At 36.1% G+C, this 17,960-nt stretch overlaps 1 non-coding gene and 1 pseudogene across 1 annotated transcript; both read right to left on the bottom strand.

The window, feature by feature from the left end:
* Positions 1-6,989: 6,989 nt before the first annotated feature.
* Positions 6,990-7,551, bottom strand: LOC102496515 (actin-related protein 2/3 complex subunit 3 pseudogene; annotated as a pseudogene).
* Positions 7,552-8,836: 1,285 nt separating this feature from the next.
* LOC114005157 (U6atac minor spliceosomal RNA) lies at positions 8,837-8,960 on the bottom strand. The gene has a single exon (XR_003547050.1). It is a non-coding gene; the product is annotated as a U6atac minor spliceosomal RNA (small nuclear RNA).
* Positions 8,961-17,960: the final 9,000 nt, after the last annotated feature.

Consider the following 17,960-nt stretch of genomic DNA (forward strand, 5'->3'; position numbering starts at 1 on the left):
ATATGCAAAACCATAAATATAATAAACTATATTAACAGGAAGAAATATAAAAACATATGGTCATATCAATTGATGCAGAAAATGCATTTGATAAGATACAACATCCCCTCATGGTCAAGACACTCAGCTAAATTGGCATAGAAGGGTCATTTCTCAACACAATAAAAGCTATCTATTATAAACCCATAGTGAACATCATCCTGAATGGAGAAATGTTGAAAGCTGTCCCACTAAAAACAAATACAAGACAAGGATTGTCACTTTATTTACTCCTTTTCGACATAGAACGGGAAGTCCTGGCCAATGCAATCCAAAAACAGAAAAAAATTAAAGGTATTCAAATATGAAAAGAAGAGGTGAAACGCTCTCTATTCACAGACGACATGATTTTATACATAGAAGACTGAATGGTTTCCATGAAAAATTTTCTGGAAGTAATAAACAAATACAATAAAGTTTCAGGATACTAAATCAATATACAGAAATCTATAGATTTTCTATATACAAACAACAGGCAGAATGAGATAGAACTGAAAAAAGGTATTCAGTTTACCATAGCCACAAAAACTATAAGATAGATAGGAATAATTCTAACCAAACAAGTTATACACCTCCACAAGGAAAATTATTAGAAGCTAGAAAAAGAAATTGAAAATGACACAAAAATTGTAAGGACACCCCATGTTTCTGGATTGGAAGAATTAATATAATCATAATGGCAATTCCACCCAAATTAATCTACATATTTAATGCAACATCAATCAAAGTACCATACACATTCTTCACAGATCTAGAAAAGACAATCATAAAATTCATCTGAAATCATAAAAGACACTGTACTGCCAAAGCAATTCTTTTTTTTAAGAGAAGTTTTTGCTGCAGAGCACGTGTGCTCACCAGAGAGACAAAGAGAGACAGAGAGACAGAAAGTGAGAAATCACCACTCAGGGGGGGATGGCCATGCTGCAATCTCTTCTCCTCCATTCTCCTCTTGAGATCTTGGGCATGCATGCACATGCACCTGGCATAAGTTTAAGCTGCCGGGTCCAGGACTCGAACCATGGTCGACTACATGGGAGTCCAGCAACATAGCCATTATGCTAACTGCTGGTCCCCTGCCAAAGCAATTCTGCACTAGAAGAGTAGAGTGAGCTGCCGCCCAATCACTACCTGAACCCAAAAATATACTACAAAGCTGTGGCAATCAAAACAGCATGGTACTGGGACAGAAACAGACATGTGGACCAATGGAACAGAATAAAGTCCCCAGAAATAAATTTGTAAACAGACAGTCAACTGATTTTTGACAAGAGGTACCAGTCAATCCAGTGAGAAAATAAAAACATCTTCAGCAAATGGTCTTGGAAAAACTGGATTTCCACTGCAGAAAGATGAATCTGGACCTCTACCTCTCACCTTTGACAAAAATGAAGTCAAGGTGGATCAAAGATCTAAATCTAAAACCTCAATCTACAAAACTGCACCTAGAAAACACTGGAGAAACTCTGGGAGATATTGGGGTAGGGAAAAACTTCTTAAATAAGACGCCCAAAGCACAGTCGATAATCCCCAAAATAGACAAGTGGGATTATATCAGACTAAGAAGTTTCTGCATGGCAAAAGACACAGTAATAAGTGTGAATTGACAGCCCTCAGAATGGGAAAATATTTTTGTAAATTATGCATCAGATAAGGGACTGATAACCAGAATACACAAAGAACTCAAGCGACCAGAGTGATGAGATAAAAGAAAAAGGAAACACAGAGAGAGAGGAAAAAAAATCTACTACTATAAAGAAACAGAGAGAAAAAGAAGGAAAAAAAGTTAAAAACAGCCAAATTTTTTTAAAAAAAAAAAAAGCAAAAATTAGAAAACGGGAAATCACTAGTTCTCAGGAGCCATGGAGGAATCTTCTTCTGAAGGCCTGCCCTTTGCCTCTCCTGGGTGGGAGGGGGAAAAGGGATTATTAGCAAGATAAAGGTGGGGCTGAAAGCTGAGAAAATACTTTACCTTAAAAAATTTAAAAAAGGAAATATTACCAAAAAATGAGAAGACAGAGACAGAGAGAACGCTAGAGGGGTTCCATACCACCCGAGTTTCTGGGCTGACAGCTGAATTATCATTAGAAAATCTTCATTTCTCGGGACCAGCAGTTAGTGTAATGGCTATGTCTCTGGACTCCAAAGTAGTTGACCGTGGTTTGATTCCCAGACCTGGTGGCTTAAACTCACGCTGGGCGCATGTGCGTGTGTGCCCAAGGTCCTGAGAGGAGAATGGAGGAGAAGGAATTGCAGCCTGGCCATCCCCCCTGAGGGATGATTTCTCACTTTCTGTCTCTCTGTCTCTCTGGTGAGTGCACGTGCCCTAAAGCAAAAAAACTCTCCACACACTCTATGACTGAAACTGACTAAAGGAAATACAAACACAGTAAATGGGTGTAAATTCCTGATATAGTGTGTGTGGAAGAGTAGGGCCTGAGGAAGGACACTTAGAAGAAAATTAGGGAGACAAAACATTAATGGGACAAACAAATGTCATATTATCTGTTGAAGATATTTTATAATTTAATCAATTGCACTAGGGAGAAATGTTCACATGTTGTAATATTCACTTTGTAAGCTAAATAATGTGATTGAATGTATAAAAGAAAATGAAATTTAAAAAATTAAAGAAATAAAAAAGAATGAGTACACTATAAGGTTACACCTAGCTGATGCTATAAAGGTTCCTATGGTCATTAAAATGGTATTTTTTAATATATTTTTAATTTCAATAAAAGCAGTTTTAGCTTTAATGAATCAAAAATATACTAAGGAACTTTACTTAAAACTTAGTCAGGTAATAGATTAGGATTCTGTTTAAATAGTAAGTACATGAACCTACTGGCAGCTCAAGACAGGACAAAAACACTTAAAACTGGAAAACAAAACCTAGAAGAAAATCAGCAACGTTTTAGTCAAAACTCATAAAATGCTATTTCACCAATTCAGTCTCATGTAATTAATCTATGTTCTGTTGTGGTCCAATCTTCCTGATTAAATTCTGAGATATAGTATTCAACTCCAGATGTTTCTCTACAATTAACTTGGTTATTTTCTTACTTTTGAACTCTTATATCTGTGTGTCTGTATTTAATTTTCCTGGTATAGCACTTCCTTGAGAACTTCTTGGAGATCTGGTCTGGTGCTGGTAAATTCCTTCATATTTTGTTTATCTGTGAATATTCTTGTCTTTTCTTCCCTTATGAAGGATAATCAGGTCAGGGAAAATATTCTTGGTTGAAATTGCTTTTCCTTTAATACTTTGAATATATTTTCCCATTCTTTCTTTGTTAGCATTGTTTCTGATGAGAGGTCTGCTGTTAGTCTGATGAGATATCCTTTGTAGGTAACTTGCATTTCTCTTTTGTCAATCTTAGTATCTTGCCTTTGTCTGTGGTTTTGGTCAATCTGGCTATAATGTATCTTAGAGAAGATCTTCTTAGGTTGATTCTATTTGCGGTCCTTTGTATTTCTTGGGACTGGATCTTTGAGTGCCTCTCTAGGTTTGGAAAGTTTTTGTGCAGGATTTCATGGAATAGATTATCAATGCCCTTATGGGTCTCTTCGCTTTTAGGGATACCAATTATCCGGATGTTTGGACATTTGACGGTATTTAGTATTTCTCATATATAATTCTCATTTTTTCGCCAATATTCTCAGTCTTTGTTGTGGATTTTCCTAGGGCAGCGATTCTATTTTCTACATCTGAGATTCTATTTTCTGTATGATCTAGTCTGCTTTTAAGACGTTCATGGGAGGTGTTGACTTTTGTATTATACCCTTCATCTCTAACAGGTCCATTTGATTCTTTATTATAGTGTGTATTTCCTCTTTTAGATCTTGCAAGAATTCTCTCACCTCCTGAAATTCATCAGCTTCTTTCTCCTGCCTTTTCTGCAGATCATTGTCTGTCTTCGCTTCCATCTCTGTTAGCTTTGTCATTATGAATATTCTAAAATCCTTATCAGACATTTGCATGATTTTCATTGTACTGTCTGAGGATGAAGAGGTTTTATTCTTTTCCCTTGGAGGAAAGGTATTTTCTTGCTTTTCCATATTTCTTGTGATTCTGCTGTGCTTTCTAGTCATAGGATGGAAGGTGTGTTTTTTCCTAATTCTTGAAGTTCAATCTGAGAGTTCAGAGGCAAGAAGAAGGAGAGCTGAAATATTTCTTCTGTTACATTTTCACTCTTTATGCATCCCATTCAAGGTGAAGAGAGGAATATTCTTCTTTTTTTTGGGGCGGGAGAGGTTTTTTGCTATAGGGCGCGTGCGCTTGCCAGACAGACAGAGAGATAGAAAGTGAGAAATCACCCCCCAAAGGGGATGGCCACACCGCAATCCCTTCTCCTCCATTCTCCTCTCAGGATCTTGGGCACGCGTGCACATGCACCCAGCGTGAGTTTAAGCCACCAGGTACGGTACTTGAACCATGGTCGACTACGTGGGAGTCCAGTGACATAGCCATTACACTGACTGCTGGTGCCAAGAAAGGAATATTCTGACCCTAATCATATTCAGATGGTTGGAAACTATTCACTTGGACCTGTTTAGACAGTTAGTGAATAGAGGCTGATTATAAAATGAATAAAGATAAAAATAAAAGGAAAAGAATTAAGAAGAGGAAAGAAGAAGAAAAACATAAAATGAAAAGGAAGAAAGAAGAAAAAAGAGGATAAAAAAATCCTATAAGATTATCTTTTTAAAAAGCAAAAATGACAACCATGTGGTACACTCACATGCTGCATGAAACCAATATTTCACAGCTGAAGTTTGATATCCATATTAGGATAGGCCTGGCTTGGCTGATGCCTTTCCTAATTAATGCAATAAGATAGGCTTGAGAACCCAGAGAATACTTTACCTTAAAAATAGCATTAAAAAAAAATTAAGTCATAGGGAGACAAAGCGAGACAGAGAGAGACAGACAAAGATGAAGAGAAGGAGACACAGAGCTATCCCTACCATGTAATCCCACCTTTTTATTTGGGGGATTATTGCCAGTGCTTTGGGGGTCTTGCTTAAGAAGTCTTTGACTATCCCAGTGTCTCCTAGAGTTTCCCCAATGTGTTTTCCACCAGTAGTTTTATAGTTTTAGGTCTTAGGTTTAGACTGTTGATCCACTTTGAGTTGATTTTCGTTAGTGGTGAATGATAGGAGTTTAGTTTCATCTTTATGCAGGTGGATACCATTTTTTTTCCAGCATCATTTGCTAAGAATGTTGTTTTCTTTACCCACTGGATTGATTGATACTCTTTGTCAAAGATCAGTTGGCTGTATGTTTTGGTGTTTATTTCTGGGGTCTCTAGTCTGTTCCATTGGTCCTCATGTCTGTTTTTGTTTCAATATCATGCTGTTTTTATTATCACAGCTATTTAATATATTGGGGTCAGGAAGTAAGATGCCACTCACTCCACTCTTTTTGTGGAGGATGGTTTTGGTAATACAAGGTCTCTTATGATTCCAGACAAATTCTATGATTGTCTTTTCTAGATCTGTGAGAAATGCCTCTTTTAATTTTATAGGGATTGCATTAAATATGTAGATTAATTTGGGTAAGATTGCCATTTTGATAATATTACTTCTGCCAATCCAAGAACATGGTATGTCCTTCCACTTTTCTGTGTCTTTTTCAACTTTCTTTTTATTATTTTCATAGTTTTTATTATAAAGGTCTTTGACTTACTTGGTTAGTTTTATTCCTAGGTGTCTTATACTTCTGGTTATGGTAAATGGAATTACTTTCTTCAGTTCAGTCTCTGCTTGTTCTTTGTAGACAGAAATGCTATAGATTTTTGTAGGTTAATTTTGTATCCTGCCACATTATTGTATGCATTTATTACTTTGAGAATTTTTTTGTGTATATTATTGGGTCTTCTATGTATACAATCACATCATCTGCAAACAGAGATAATTTCAGCTCTTCTTTCCCTTTTGGAGTGCCTTTTATTTCATTCCCTTCTCTGATTGCATTGACTAGAACTTCCAGTACTATGTTAAATAGGAGTGGAGAAAGTGGCAGGCTTGGGCCTTGTCATGTACCTGTTTTTAGTGAAAAAGCTTTCAGCTTTTCCCCATTCAGTATAGTGTTAACTATATGTTATTCATAGATGGCTTTTATTATGCTTAGAAACAATCCTTCTATGCCAATTTCTTTGATAGTCTTAATCATAAAGGAATATAGTATTTTGTCACATGCTTTTTTTCCACATCAATTGAAATGATCATATGACTTTTATCTTTCTTTCTGTTAATATGGTGTATTACATTTATAGTTTTGTGAATGTTGAACCACCCTTGCATCCATGGAATAAAGCGTACCTGGTCATGCTGAATAACCTTTTTTATATGATGTTGAATATGGTTAACAAATATCTTGTTGAGAATTTTTGCATCTACATTCATTAGAGATATAGGTTCGAAGTTTTCCCTTTTTGTTGTATCATTATCCATTTTGGGAATAAGGATGATGGAGGCTTCATAGAATGAATTTGGAAGGGTTTCTTATTTTTTGATCTCTGGAAACAGTGTGAGTAGAATAGGGATTATCTCTTTACTTTTTTTTTTTAAATTCAGCAGTGAAGCCATCAGGACCTGGACTTTTCTTTGTTAGGAGGTTATTTATTACTGATTCGATCTTATTGCTTGTTATAGGTCTATTCAGGCTTTCTATGGCCTTCTGTGTCATATATATATGTTATATATGTCCAGGAATGTTTCTTGAATGTTAGAAATTTCTTTTTTATTACTTATTCCTATTAAGCACCAGTTTAATACTGCCAAAATTTCAAATCACCCTTGGACTACTCACTCTTTCTCCCCCACTCAAATTCTTGAACAAGAGTTTTCCAAATAAATACTTGCTCTCTTCTCTCTTCTGTATAAAACTTTACTAAACAAAGGCAAAAGACTGTGTACATCTCACTGTAAAATGCTGCTCATGTCTGGAGATGGTAGCTGCCTAGGATTCCTTCACTGTCCAGGTCCTGAGAGGCTCTTGTTCATGAACTGTCTCTTCACAAAGCAAGTCCACCACTTACTATGTTTATCATTCTGAGGGTCAAAAACTTTCTCCCAAAGTCTCAGTCCAGTCTCTTGCCTTAGCTGCTGTAAGTATGCTCTCATCACTTTATCTTCCTGTTTGTTTGCAGGATTGGCATAAATTGCATTAAGTGGAAAACCAGGCTCTCCAGGAATGGGAAAATTAGTAATTCCCAGTGTATATAGTTCTTTCTCTCCTTGGCTTTTATAATTGCACTTTTGGAGTTTCTTCAGACACTTAGCAGTGTAGAGAGTTATATATATCAAAGTCCTATCAGCTTCACTCTTAATTTCATAGTTTTTGAAGAAGACATTGGCCTTGAAGTAATAAATGGCTTCATCCACAATATCTGAATCTTTTGTCTTTCTAGGGGCAGATCCTTTGAACTGACTTCTGATAGGTAACAGTGCCATGTTTCCGATGAGTTTGGTGTCGGGATCCATGAGAGAAGAGTGGTAACCAGGCATAATAATAATAATAATACTGTGAAAAATGGCTATTGTCAGATATCATTATTTTTAATTTGATAATGACAATGCATCCTTTTCTATTAATTTAGTATCTACACAAATACATGATATTTTTGAAGGGGTGGTTCTATCATTAAAGCAAATGTGAGAAAATAATATAAAATTTTAAAAGGTAGAAAATAAAACTACTGGGACCAGCAGTTAGCGTAATGCCTATGTCGCTGGACTCCCATGTAGTCGACCGCAGTTCGCGTCCTGGACCCGGTGGCTTAAAACACACCGGGCATGTGTGCGTGCGTGCCCAAGATCCCGAGAGGAGAATGGAGGAGAAGGGATTGCGGCATGGCCATTCCTTCTGGGTGGGGTGAGTTCTTGCTTTCTGTCTCTCTGTTTCTCTCTGTCTGGCGAGTGCACGTGCCCTATAGCAAAAACCTCTCCCAAAAAAAAAAAAAAAGAAAAAGAAAGAAAGAAAAGAAAACTACTCATGTATCTAATCTAATCAGTTTTATATGTAGTCAGTTTTCAAACCAAAAACATGCTAGCTTTTAAGAAGGGTATTTATTTATGTATTGAGAAAGACAGGAGCACCCTTTACAAGGTCTTATGCCACAATTCATTCCCCATTCCCCATGCCTTAGCATTTTAGCCAGCCAGGATTACAAGAATGCACACATTCCTAGCATGTATAGGTTGACCTGAGAACTGAATTCTGATCTTCCATATGGCTTCCATCATTGCAGAGCATTGTACTGCTGCTACCTCACAATGGCTTCATCTAGATATTCTAGTTTTAAGTGTATTTGTTCATAAATAATACTTTTACTTGTCTAATTTACATTTTCAATATATATTGCTTTTTCATGAAAAAAGTTAATATGTTCTTAGACACACAATAGTTGTTTATTTTTTAATTATAATTTTTTGGTGAGGTTTTGCTATAGGGTGTGTGCACTCTCCAAAAAGTCAGAGAGAGAAAGAGAGAACAGAAAGTGAGAAATCACTCCCCAGGTTGGATGGCCATGCCACAATCCCTTCTCCCCCATTCTCCTCTCAGAATCTTGGACATGAATGCACATGCCCTCGGCATGAGTTTAAGCCACTGGGTCTGGGACTCAAACCACGGTCGACTACATGGGAGTCCAGTGACATAACCATTACACCAACTGCTGGTCCTTTTAATTATAATTTTTAATTGTCATATATAATTGTATATATTATGAGGTATGATATGGTTTTTTAATACATGTATATAATATTTAATGATCACATCAGGACAATAAACAAAAACCAGTGGTTAGATGTCAGGAAGTAGGTGTCGATGACAACCATATGCATGTTGTGAGGCCAGAGGGCCTCATCCATCCTTGTCAAGGAGAATCCTAACTTTCTCTTCTTTCATATAACACTATTATTTTTTTAAAATTAACTATTTTATATTTAGAAATTTTAAAATGCTTAATTTTATCTTAAAATACCTGTCCCATAAAATAAAAAAGTAAAATGATTCTTTCTCTTTTCTTAATTTTAAGAGAGACCAAGAGAATGAATACAGCTTGAAATTTAAAAACAGATTGGAAAATACTGTTTCCAAAGTCTTTCAGTTGATTGATAAATTGCTTACTGAAATAAATTATTTGTATACACACTCAAAGACAGAGCATTGTTATTGCCTCGCATACCTATTTGTAGAATTTCAGTTTGTTATCCCAGAAAGTCTGTATTGGCCATATCTAGCAGCCTACATTGCTTCTATGCTGTTTTAGTTTGTTGCATTCTTTGACTACTTTTAATGGATGGCTCATCTTTAAACAATAATTTGCATAAATGAGAGCACATTTCTCACTTTTGTCTGCAACAAGTCCCCAGATGAGTTCTCGCTCTTTTTAAATAAAAGTTAGTTACCACTTTTTAGGAGGTCTAAAAACTACCGAAGGAAACAAATCTTCTAGTAGCTCACTTAGTCTCCCCTACCAGGCCAGGTTCCTAACTTACACAAGCTGCCCTAATCCAGCACTGATGGAACCACAGCTGCTAATGCACTGCCCTCTCAGAAGCATAAAAGTCACAGTTGTTTTCATAGTCATCAAGTTTTTCCAGATTTTTATCTGAAATTTCATCCAGAGCCTTTGCAATGCACAGTACAACAAAGTGCCATCTTAGATGTTATCTCGCTGGAGCCTCACATAGACCAAATCAGGCAGAGATTTTTTTTTTTCTACTTGTATTTATGAGAAGAAGAGAGAAGAAGGAAATAATTCTTCCCTGAGTTCCTAGCATGTACCAGGCCTTATATCATGTGTTTTACATACACACAATAATTTGAAGTCTAGCCAGGTCAAGGCAGCTGAATCCCACATGACTGAGTGCTGTGTAATTCAAGTCCTGGACCTGAAGGTTTGAAAAATATGCTGGGTGTGTTTGTCTGTGTGCCCCAAATCCCAAGAGGAGAATGCAAGAAAAAGAATTGCAGCATGATCATCCCTCCTGGGGCGGGGAGTTGCTTTCTCACTTTCCCCTTCTCTGTGTCTCTCTCTACTTAGTAAATGGGCCATATGGCAAAATTTTAAAAATCATTTAATTGTTCAAAGTGGTTCAGTGCTCTAGATATTCGTACTATTCCATCTTTAGCAAATGAGAAAATAAGTTTAGAATGGTTGTGTGTGTAACTTGCCATACAAAGTTACACAGCTATTAAGAGAAGGCTGAACATAGGATTTAAAGACTACTCTTCTGATTTGGGATTCATTTCTATAAATATACCTTACCTGGATAAGAGGCTTCTTTGCTGTAAGTTTTCAGTCCTAATTTATTTCCCCCAACAGCCTTCAAAGTCACAATTCTTCCTCAATGGCATTGATGAATTCAACAAATGCATCAGCTAGAGGAAAGTATTATTATGTAAACTTACCAGGGTTGAGGAAAAATAGGAGGTTGGAAAATTCTGTTTGTATTTCAATAATTTATAAAAAGTGAGCAATATTCTAAAATTAAGGCCTAATCTTTTTTTTTTCTGGGTTCTTAATCATTTAAATCCACCCTTTAAAAGAAAATAATCTTCTTGTCAAGTTGTAATAAGCTTTTGATGACAATTTTTGTTTGTTTTGTTTGGTTATTAATTTTTTTTAGCTTTTGCTATATATTGTGTACACTCACAAGAGTGAGAGAGAGAGAAATCATTCCCCAGGGAAGATGACCACACCATAATCCCTTCTCCATTCTCCTCTCAGGATTTTGGACATGAATGCACATTCACCCAGTGTGATTTTCAAATTGCTGGATCCTGAACTCAAACCATGCATTCAGACATGTGGGACCCAGCCACCTTAACCAGCACTCCACATATTGGTCCTGTGATGACAATTTTCCCACCCAATCTCACTCTCCCTTTTCTAACATTAGAGCTTGTGTTTAGCTCTGGGTAGCTACAGATGCCTTTGAGAATTCCCTGGGGTTGTTGGAACTGTGAAACAAGGGAACTACTCTTTAAGTCTTTCTCTGTCCATGCCCAAACACCTGAAAGCTCATATCTGTATCCTACTTAACTGGTCAGCTTCAGCTACTGTGAGTCAAACCGGGACACCTAATAAGGCTCTATTTTGTAATTTCTGGAGGACATATGTGCTTGCCAGAGAGAGACAGAAGTGGGAGGCAAAGGGTGAAGGTACCCTTCAACTGGGATATGGTCACATTGGAATTTCTTCTCTTCTATTTCTCCATCTGGCCAGGGTGTGGGGCATACACACACATGAACCTGGTATGTTTTTCAAGTCACTAGGCCTGGGATTTGAACCATGGTAGGCCATGTGATATCTGACTTTCTTAGCCAGGCTATGAACTGACTCAAAGTTCTAATTTTATTTGTATTCTGGAAACTTTAGCTTCATCTTTAGTCACCGCAAAAGTAATGTGATGTAGTAAAAAAAGATAGGCAATTACATAAAAGGAGATAATAAACTGAGAGTGAATAAGGGTAACAAAGTGGTGAAACAATATTATAAACATACCATTTTTACCCAAAATAATCTATAAATTTAATACTACTTCAACAAAAACTAAAATAACATTTTTATAGAAATGATTTAAAATTCATACATTAGACTAAATGCATAAGAATCAATTTGTATTTTTTTTTATAAAAAGGTACATGGGTTTTAAAACTGTCCCACCAGCCATTATAGCATATAACAGAACTATAAAACGTAAAGCAGTGTGATGTTGGTCAAAGTTTAAACAAATAGCTCAATAAAAAAAGTGAAAAACATTATATAATTAATATATGACATAATCAGTAAATGATTATACATAATTAGCATATGATACATAATTAGCAATTAGTATATGATATATATAAATATATTATTATTGTGTGATTAAAAATAGGATTCTAAAACAATAATGGATGAATGGATTATTCAATTAATCAATGTTTGGGAAAATTGGCTATTGATTAAAAAAAAATAAAAGTAAAGCCATATCCACAGAATTCACAAATTTCTTCTTATCCCCTTTATTTTTTCTAAGATAAAATCTTGAAAATAAAAAAACTGGGACTAGAAGATGGTGTAATGGTTGTGTCACTGGCCTCCTAGGTAGTCAACCATGGCTTGTGTCCCAAATCCAGTGGTTTAAACTCACACTGGGTATCTGTGTATGCATGCCCCAAATCCAAAGAGGAGAACAAAGGGGAAGGGACTGCAGTGTGGCCACCCCCTGGGGGGTTACTTCTAGTTTTCTGTCTGTCTCTGTCTATCTGGTGAGCATTTGAGCCCTATAGCAAAAATATCTGTCTAAAAATAACAAAAGAAAGAAATGAAAAATGTCAAGAATATAAAAGCATTAAATGAAAATACATGATATATGATTTGGGGGTTAGAAAGTACTTTTTTTTTTTTTGAGAGGTTTTTGCTATAGGGCGTGTGTGCTCGCCAGACAGACAGAGACATAGAGACAGAAAGTGAGAAATCACCCCCCAGAGGGGATGGTCACACCACAATCCCTTCTCTTCCATTCTCTTCTCGGGATCTTGGGCACGCACGCACACGCATCTGGCGTGAGTTTTAAGCCACTGGGTCCAGGACACGAACTGCGTTCGACCACGTGGGAATCCAGGGACATAGCCATTAAGTTAACTGCTGGTTCCCAGAAAGTACATTTTTTAAAGAAGAAAAACAAAAAGTAAAGTACACAAAGAATAACAGTAATAAAGTTACCTATATCACTAGAAAATTAGTCAAAAGACATGAATGGACATTTCACCAAAGAGTATGTATTGTCATAAATAAGCCCATGAAAAGATTCCCAACATCCTTATGCAAATTAAATGCAAATAAAATGCAAATTAAAAGCACAGAGTGATATAACTACATGTTACCTATAAAATGGCTATAATTGCAATATCAAATCCAGATGAAGATTTAGAGAAACTGGGTTACTCATAAATTGTTGGTAACAGCCTTGCCTGAAATAGCCCCAAACTGCCCAGATTCCTTTCAGAAGGTTAATGGCCAAATTGGTGCATCTATACTATGGAACAATATACAATGATAAAAAGGAACAAACCATTTTTATTCATTTATTTTTAATTGACAAAGGGTGCACATGCTTACCATAAAGATATGTGGGGGCAGAGTGCTCTCCAATGGGACATGGTCACATTGCAATTGCTTCTTCTCCATTAATCTTCCCTGTCAGGATTTGGGGCATGAATGCACATATAGCTGGTATGTTTTTCAAGTTGCTGGGGTTGAAACTCAAACCATAGTCAGCCATGTGGGACCCAGCTCCCTTCACCACAAGGACACAGGACCAGCTCAGGAACAAACATGCTACAAAGTGAATAGATCTTAAAGATATTAAACTTAGTAACAAAGTCAATCTCAAAATGTTACATACAAGGGTTTAGGGATGTTCAGAAAGGAACTATAAATAAAAAGGGGTAGCACAAGGATCTTCAGGGTCAAAGAATAGTAATACATGGTATTTACAGTGGGAGTTACAGGAATACAGTACAAGAAATTAAAATCTCCTTAGAAAGCATTAAAAGCAGATTGGATCATGCAGAAGAAAGAATTTCTGACCTTGGAGACAAAGTCTCCAGCATATATTAAATTAACAAAAAGAAAGAAGAAAGAACAAAAAAAATGAGGATAACAGATGGGAAATTCTAAACACCATGAAATGCCCAAAGATTCATATAATGTGAATTCCAGAAGGTGAAGAATCTGCCAAAGGCATAGAAAACCTCTTTCATAAAATACTACTGGAAGATTTTTCTAATTTAGAGAAACATGGAGAAATTTAGACCCAAGATTAAAAAGGACTCCCAACAGAATCAATACAGAAAGATACTCTCCCCAGCACATGATAGCCAGAGTGGAAAAATTAAAGACAAAGACAGTATTCTAAAAAATGGCAAGGGAGGAATGTCAAGTTACTTATAAAGGTTATCCCATTAGGCTAGTATCAGAACTCTCAACTAAAACAATTCAGGCAAAGAAGAAATGGGAAAATGTATTCAAAACATTAAAAGAAAAACAATTTCAACCTACAATACTATATTCAGCAAGAGTACCTTTCAAATGGGAAGAACAAATAAAAGTGTTCTTAGATAAACAAAAACTGAAAGAGTTCACAAATAAGAGACCAGCTCTACAGGAAGTAATGAGGGAGTGTTGTATCAGGATAACTAAAGAGACAAACACAAATAGAAGAGCAAAAAACAACTGATACAATGGCTAACAAAATGTCAGGGATGAATCTGCAAATATCAATAATAATGCTGAATGTTAATGTATTAAATAATCCCATTAAAAGACAGACTGGCTGAATGGATACAAAACCAGAGTTCGTTTATATACTGCTTACAAGAAACACACCGCACTAATAAGGATATACATAGACTGAAAGTGAAGGGCTGGAAAAAGATATTCCATGCAAATGGAAACCAAAAAAAGGCAAGAGTAGCGATTCTGGTATCAGACAAAATATACTTTAAGATGAAAAATATAAGAAGAGACAAAGAAAGACATTATATTGTACTTAAAGGACTTGTTAGCCAAGAAGATATAACACATAAATATCTATACACTCAACACTAGAGCACTTAAAAACATCCAAGAGACACTTTTAGATCTTAAGAAAGAGATAGACTGCAATACAATAATCATAGGGGATCTCAATACCCCACTGAGTTCTCTGGACAGATCTTCTAAACAAAAAATAAATTAAAAAAAGATACAAGATCTAAATGATATCATGCATGAAATAGACTTGACAGACATCTATAGAGTGTTTCACCAAATTACCACAAAATATACATTTTTCTAACCCCAACATGGAATATTTTAGAATGATAGGGCACAAAATAATGCCTTACAAATTCAAAGGTACAAAAACTATATCTAGCATTTTTTCTGACCACAATGGAGTCAAACTTGAAATCAACTACAGAAAGAGCCTTTGAAAATTCATGAACACATGGAAATTAAACAATCTATTCCTAAACAACTTCATGACTAGAGAAGAAATTAAGACCAAAATCAAAAGATTCATAGAAACCAGTGATAATGAACAAACAAGTGTTTATAATCTATGGGGCACAGCAAAAGCAGTTATAAGAGTGAAGTTCATGGGAACCAGCAGTTAGCATAAGGGCTATGTCTCTGGACTCCCACGTAGTCGACCGCGGTTCACGTCCCAGACCCGGTGGCTTAAAACTCACGCCGGGCGCGTGTGCGTGCGTGCCCAAGAGCCCGAGAGGAGAATGGAGGAGAAGGGATTGAGGCGTGACCATCCCCCCTGGGGGGGGATTTCTCGCTTTCTGTCTCTATGTCTCTCTCTGTCTGTCTGGCGAGCGCACGTGCCCTACAGTGAAAATCTCTCCAAAAAAAAAAAAAAAAAGTGAAGTTCATAAGAATTCATGCCCACAAGATAAAACAGAAAGATAGAAAATAAACAATCTAATAACACAACTCAGTGAAATAGAAAAGTAACACCCAAGAGATTTCAGGAGAAAAGAAATAATAAAGATTCGAACAAAAATAAATGAAATAGATAATAAAAGAACTACACAGAAAATAAAACTAAAAGCTGGTTTTTTTGAGAAGATAAAAAAATAAATTTTCCATTTTCTAGATTAATGAAGAACAGAGAAAGAAACCAGATAAGTCAAATCAGCAAGGAAACAGGCATTACTGCAACAGATGTAACAGTAACACAAAGTATCATCAGAGAGTACTAAGAGTGATTGTCAACAAACAAAATAAAGCTAGATGAGATGGACAAATTTCTGAACATGTATAACTTATCATGATTGAACCAGGGAGAATCAGAATGTTTGAACAGACCCATAAAAAACAATGAGATTGAATCAGTAATAAAAGGTCTCCCAACAAGGAAGAGCCCAGATCCCAATGGTTTTACTTACTAATTCTACAAAACTTTTAAAAAATTAATGCCAATTTTCCTTAAACTATCTAAAAATTAAAAAGGAAGAAACCCTCCTAAATTTATTCTATGAAGCCTCCATCATCTTAATTTCAAAACCAGAAAAGGAAATGATCAAAAAAGAAAACTTCTGGTCTATATCCCTGATGAATATTAATACAGAAATTGTCAACAAAATACTAGGAAATCGTATTCAACAACATATTAAAAATATTACACACCATGACCAATCAGGATTTATATTAGGGATGCATGGAAGGTTCAACATATGCAAAACAATAACTGTAATACACCACATTAAATAAAGATATAAACCATATGATAGTATCAATTGATTCAGAAAAACATTTAATAAAATACAATGCCTTGTTATGATTAAGATTTGCAGCAAAACTGACATAGAAGGGACATTCCTCAACACACTAAAAGCCATCAAAAGAAAAGCCTTAGCTAGAATTTTATCTACAGACCTCTGGCCTAAGGGACACTGAGGCAGGGCCCACTGCCCCAGCTCCAGCCCCAGCACTCCCAAGTGCAGAAACCTCTATCTCTGTGAGGCAGGACTGCCCACAGCTCTACAGCAGACCTCACTTCGATCTGCAAACCCCTGGCCTAAGGTACACTGAGGCTTTATTCCTTCTCCTCTTCTTTCATTTGTAAATTTCACATTTCTCCTTACCACATAGGACTGGCTCTACAGCAGACCCACTTCCATCTGCAGACCAACTAATGTGGTGCACAAATTTTTCTTTATTCTTCTTACTTTCTTGCCTCTTATTTTGTCCTCTCTTCCTCTTCCTCCACACTCCCAGATAATCTAGATAGGACTAGAATCACAGTTCTGAAATATTCTAATATTGTAAGACTCCCTGGGGTATTCCCTTTACAGAACCATCTATGGGAAAGGAGATACTGTTCCTCAGACAACTTAATAGAATACTCTTCCTCGAAACACATTGCTAAATACAACAGAAGAGAGACTTCAGCAGTCATCAGTCCACAGCAAAAAGGAAACACACGTGCTCATAGTAAAAAAAGATTCTCTATAAGGAATTCCAAAGTGAATACATCTCCCAATGGCTAGAAGTAGAAAAAGAGCCTCAGGTCTGAATAAACCAGGAAATATATCTCCATCCAAAGAACACAGTGACTCTTCTATTTCTTGAAAAAACTGAGGATGTTACCAAAATGTCAGAGAAAGAATTTAGAACATTTATGGTGACCAAATTCTATGACTTGAAACAGAAAAGAAACAATGAACTACAGGAGATTAGGAATTCCTTCCACGATATGAAAGAAGAAATGGACATGCTAAGGAAAAATCAGATGGAACAATTAGAGGTGAAGTCTGTAATACAGGAAATCAAAAAAACTCTCAAAAATATTAAAAGTCGATTAGATCATACTGAAGATCGAATCGCTAATGTAGAAGATAAAACCTCTGACCTAGAGAAAACCACCAAAAAGATAGATAAAATAACAAAAATCACAAGGATAATATATGAGAAACACTAGATTCCATTAGACGACCTAACATCTGAATAATCGGTATCCCAGAAGGTGAAGAAACTAATAAGAGCATGGAATATCTATTCCATGAAATCCTGGAAGAGAATTTCCCAAGTCTAGAGAGGAACTCAAACATCCAGACCCAAGAAATACAAAGGACCCCAAATAGAATCAACCCAAGAAGATCTTCAGCAAGGCACATCTTAGTAAAACTGGCAAAGACCACAGATAAAGACAAGATACAAAAATTGGTAAGAGAAAAACAGCAAGTGGCATACAAAGGACATCTTATCAGGAAAACACTGGACTTCTCAGTGGAAATAATACAGTTAAGGAAAGAATGGAAAGATGAATTGAAAGTGTTAAGAGAGAAACAATTTCAACCAAGATTATTATATTCTGCAATATTATCTTTCATATGGGAAAATATGATTATAATCTTCTCAGACAAA

Source organism: Tupaia chinensis, unplaced genomic scaffold (genome assembly GCF_000334495.1).
Source record: "Tupaia chinensis unplaced genomic scaffold, TupChi_1.0 Scaffold142780_1, whole genome shotgun sequence".
Taxonomy (NCBI): Eukaryota; Metazoa; Chordata; class Mammalia; order Scandentia; family Tupaiidae; genus Tupaia; species Tupaia belangeri.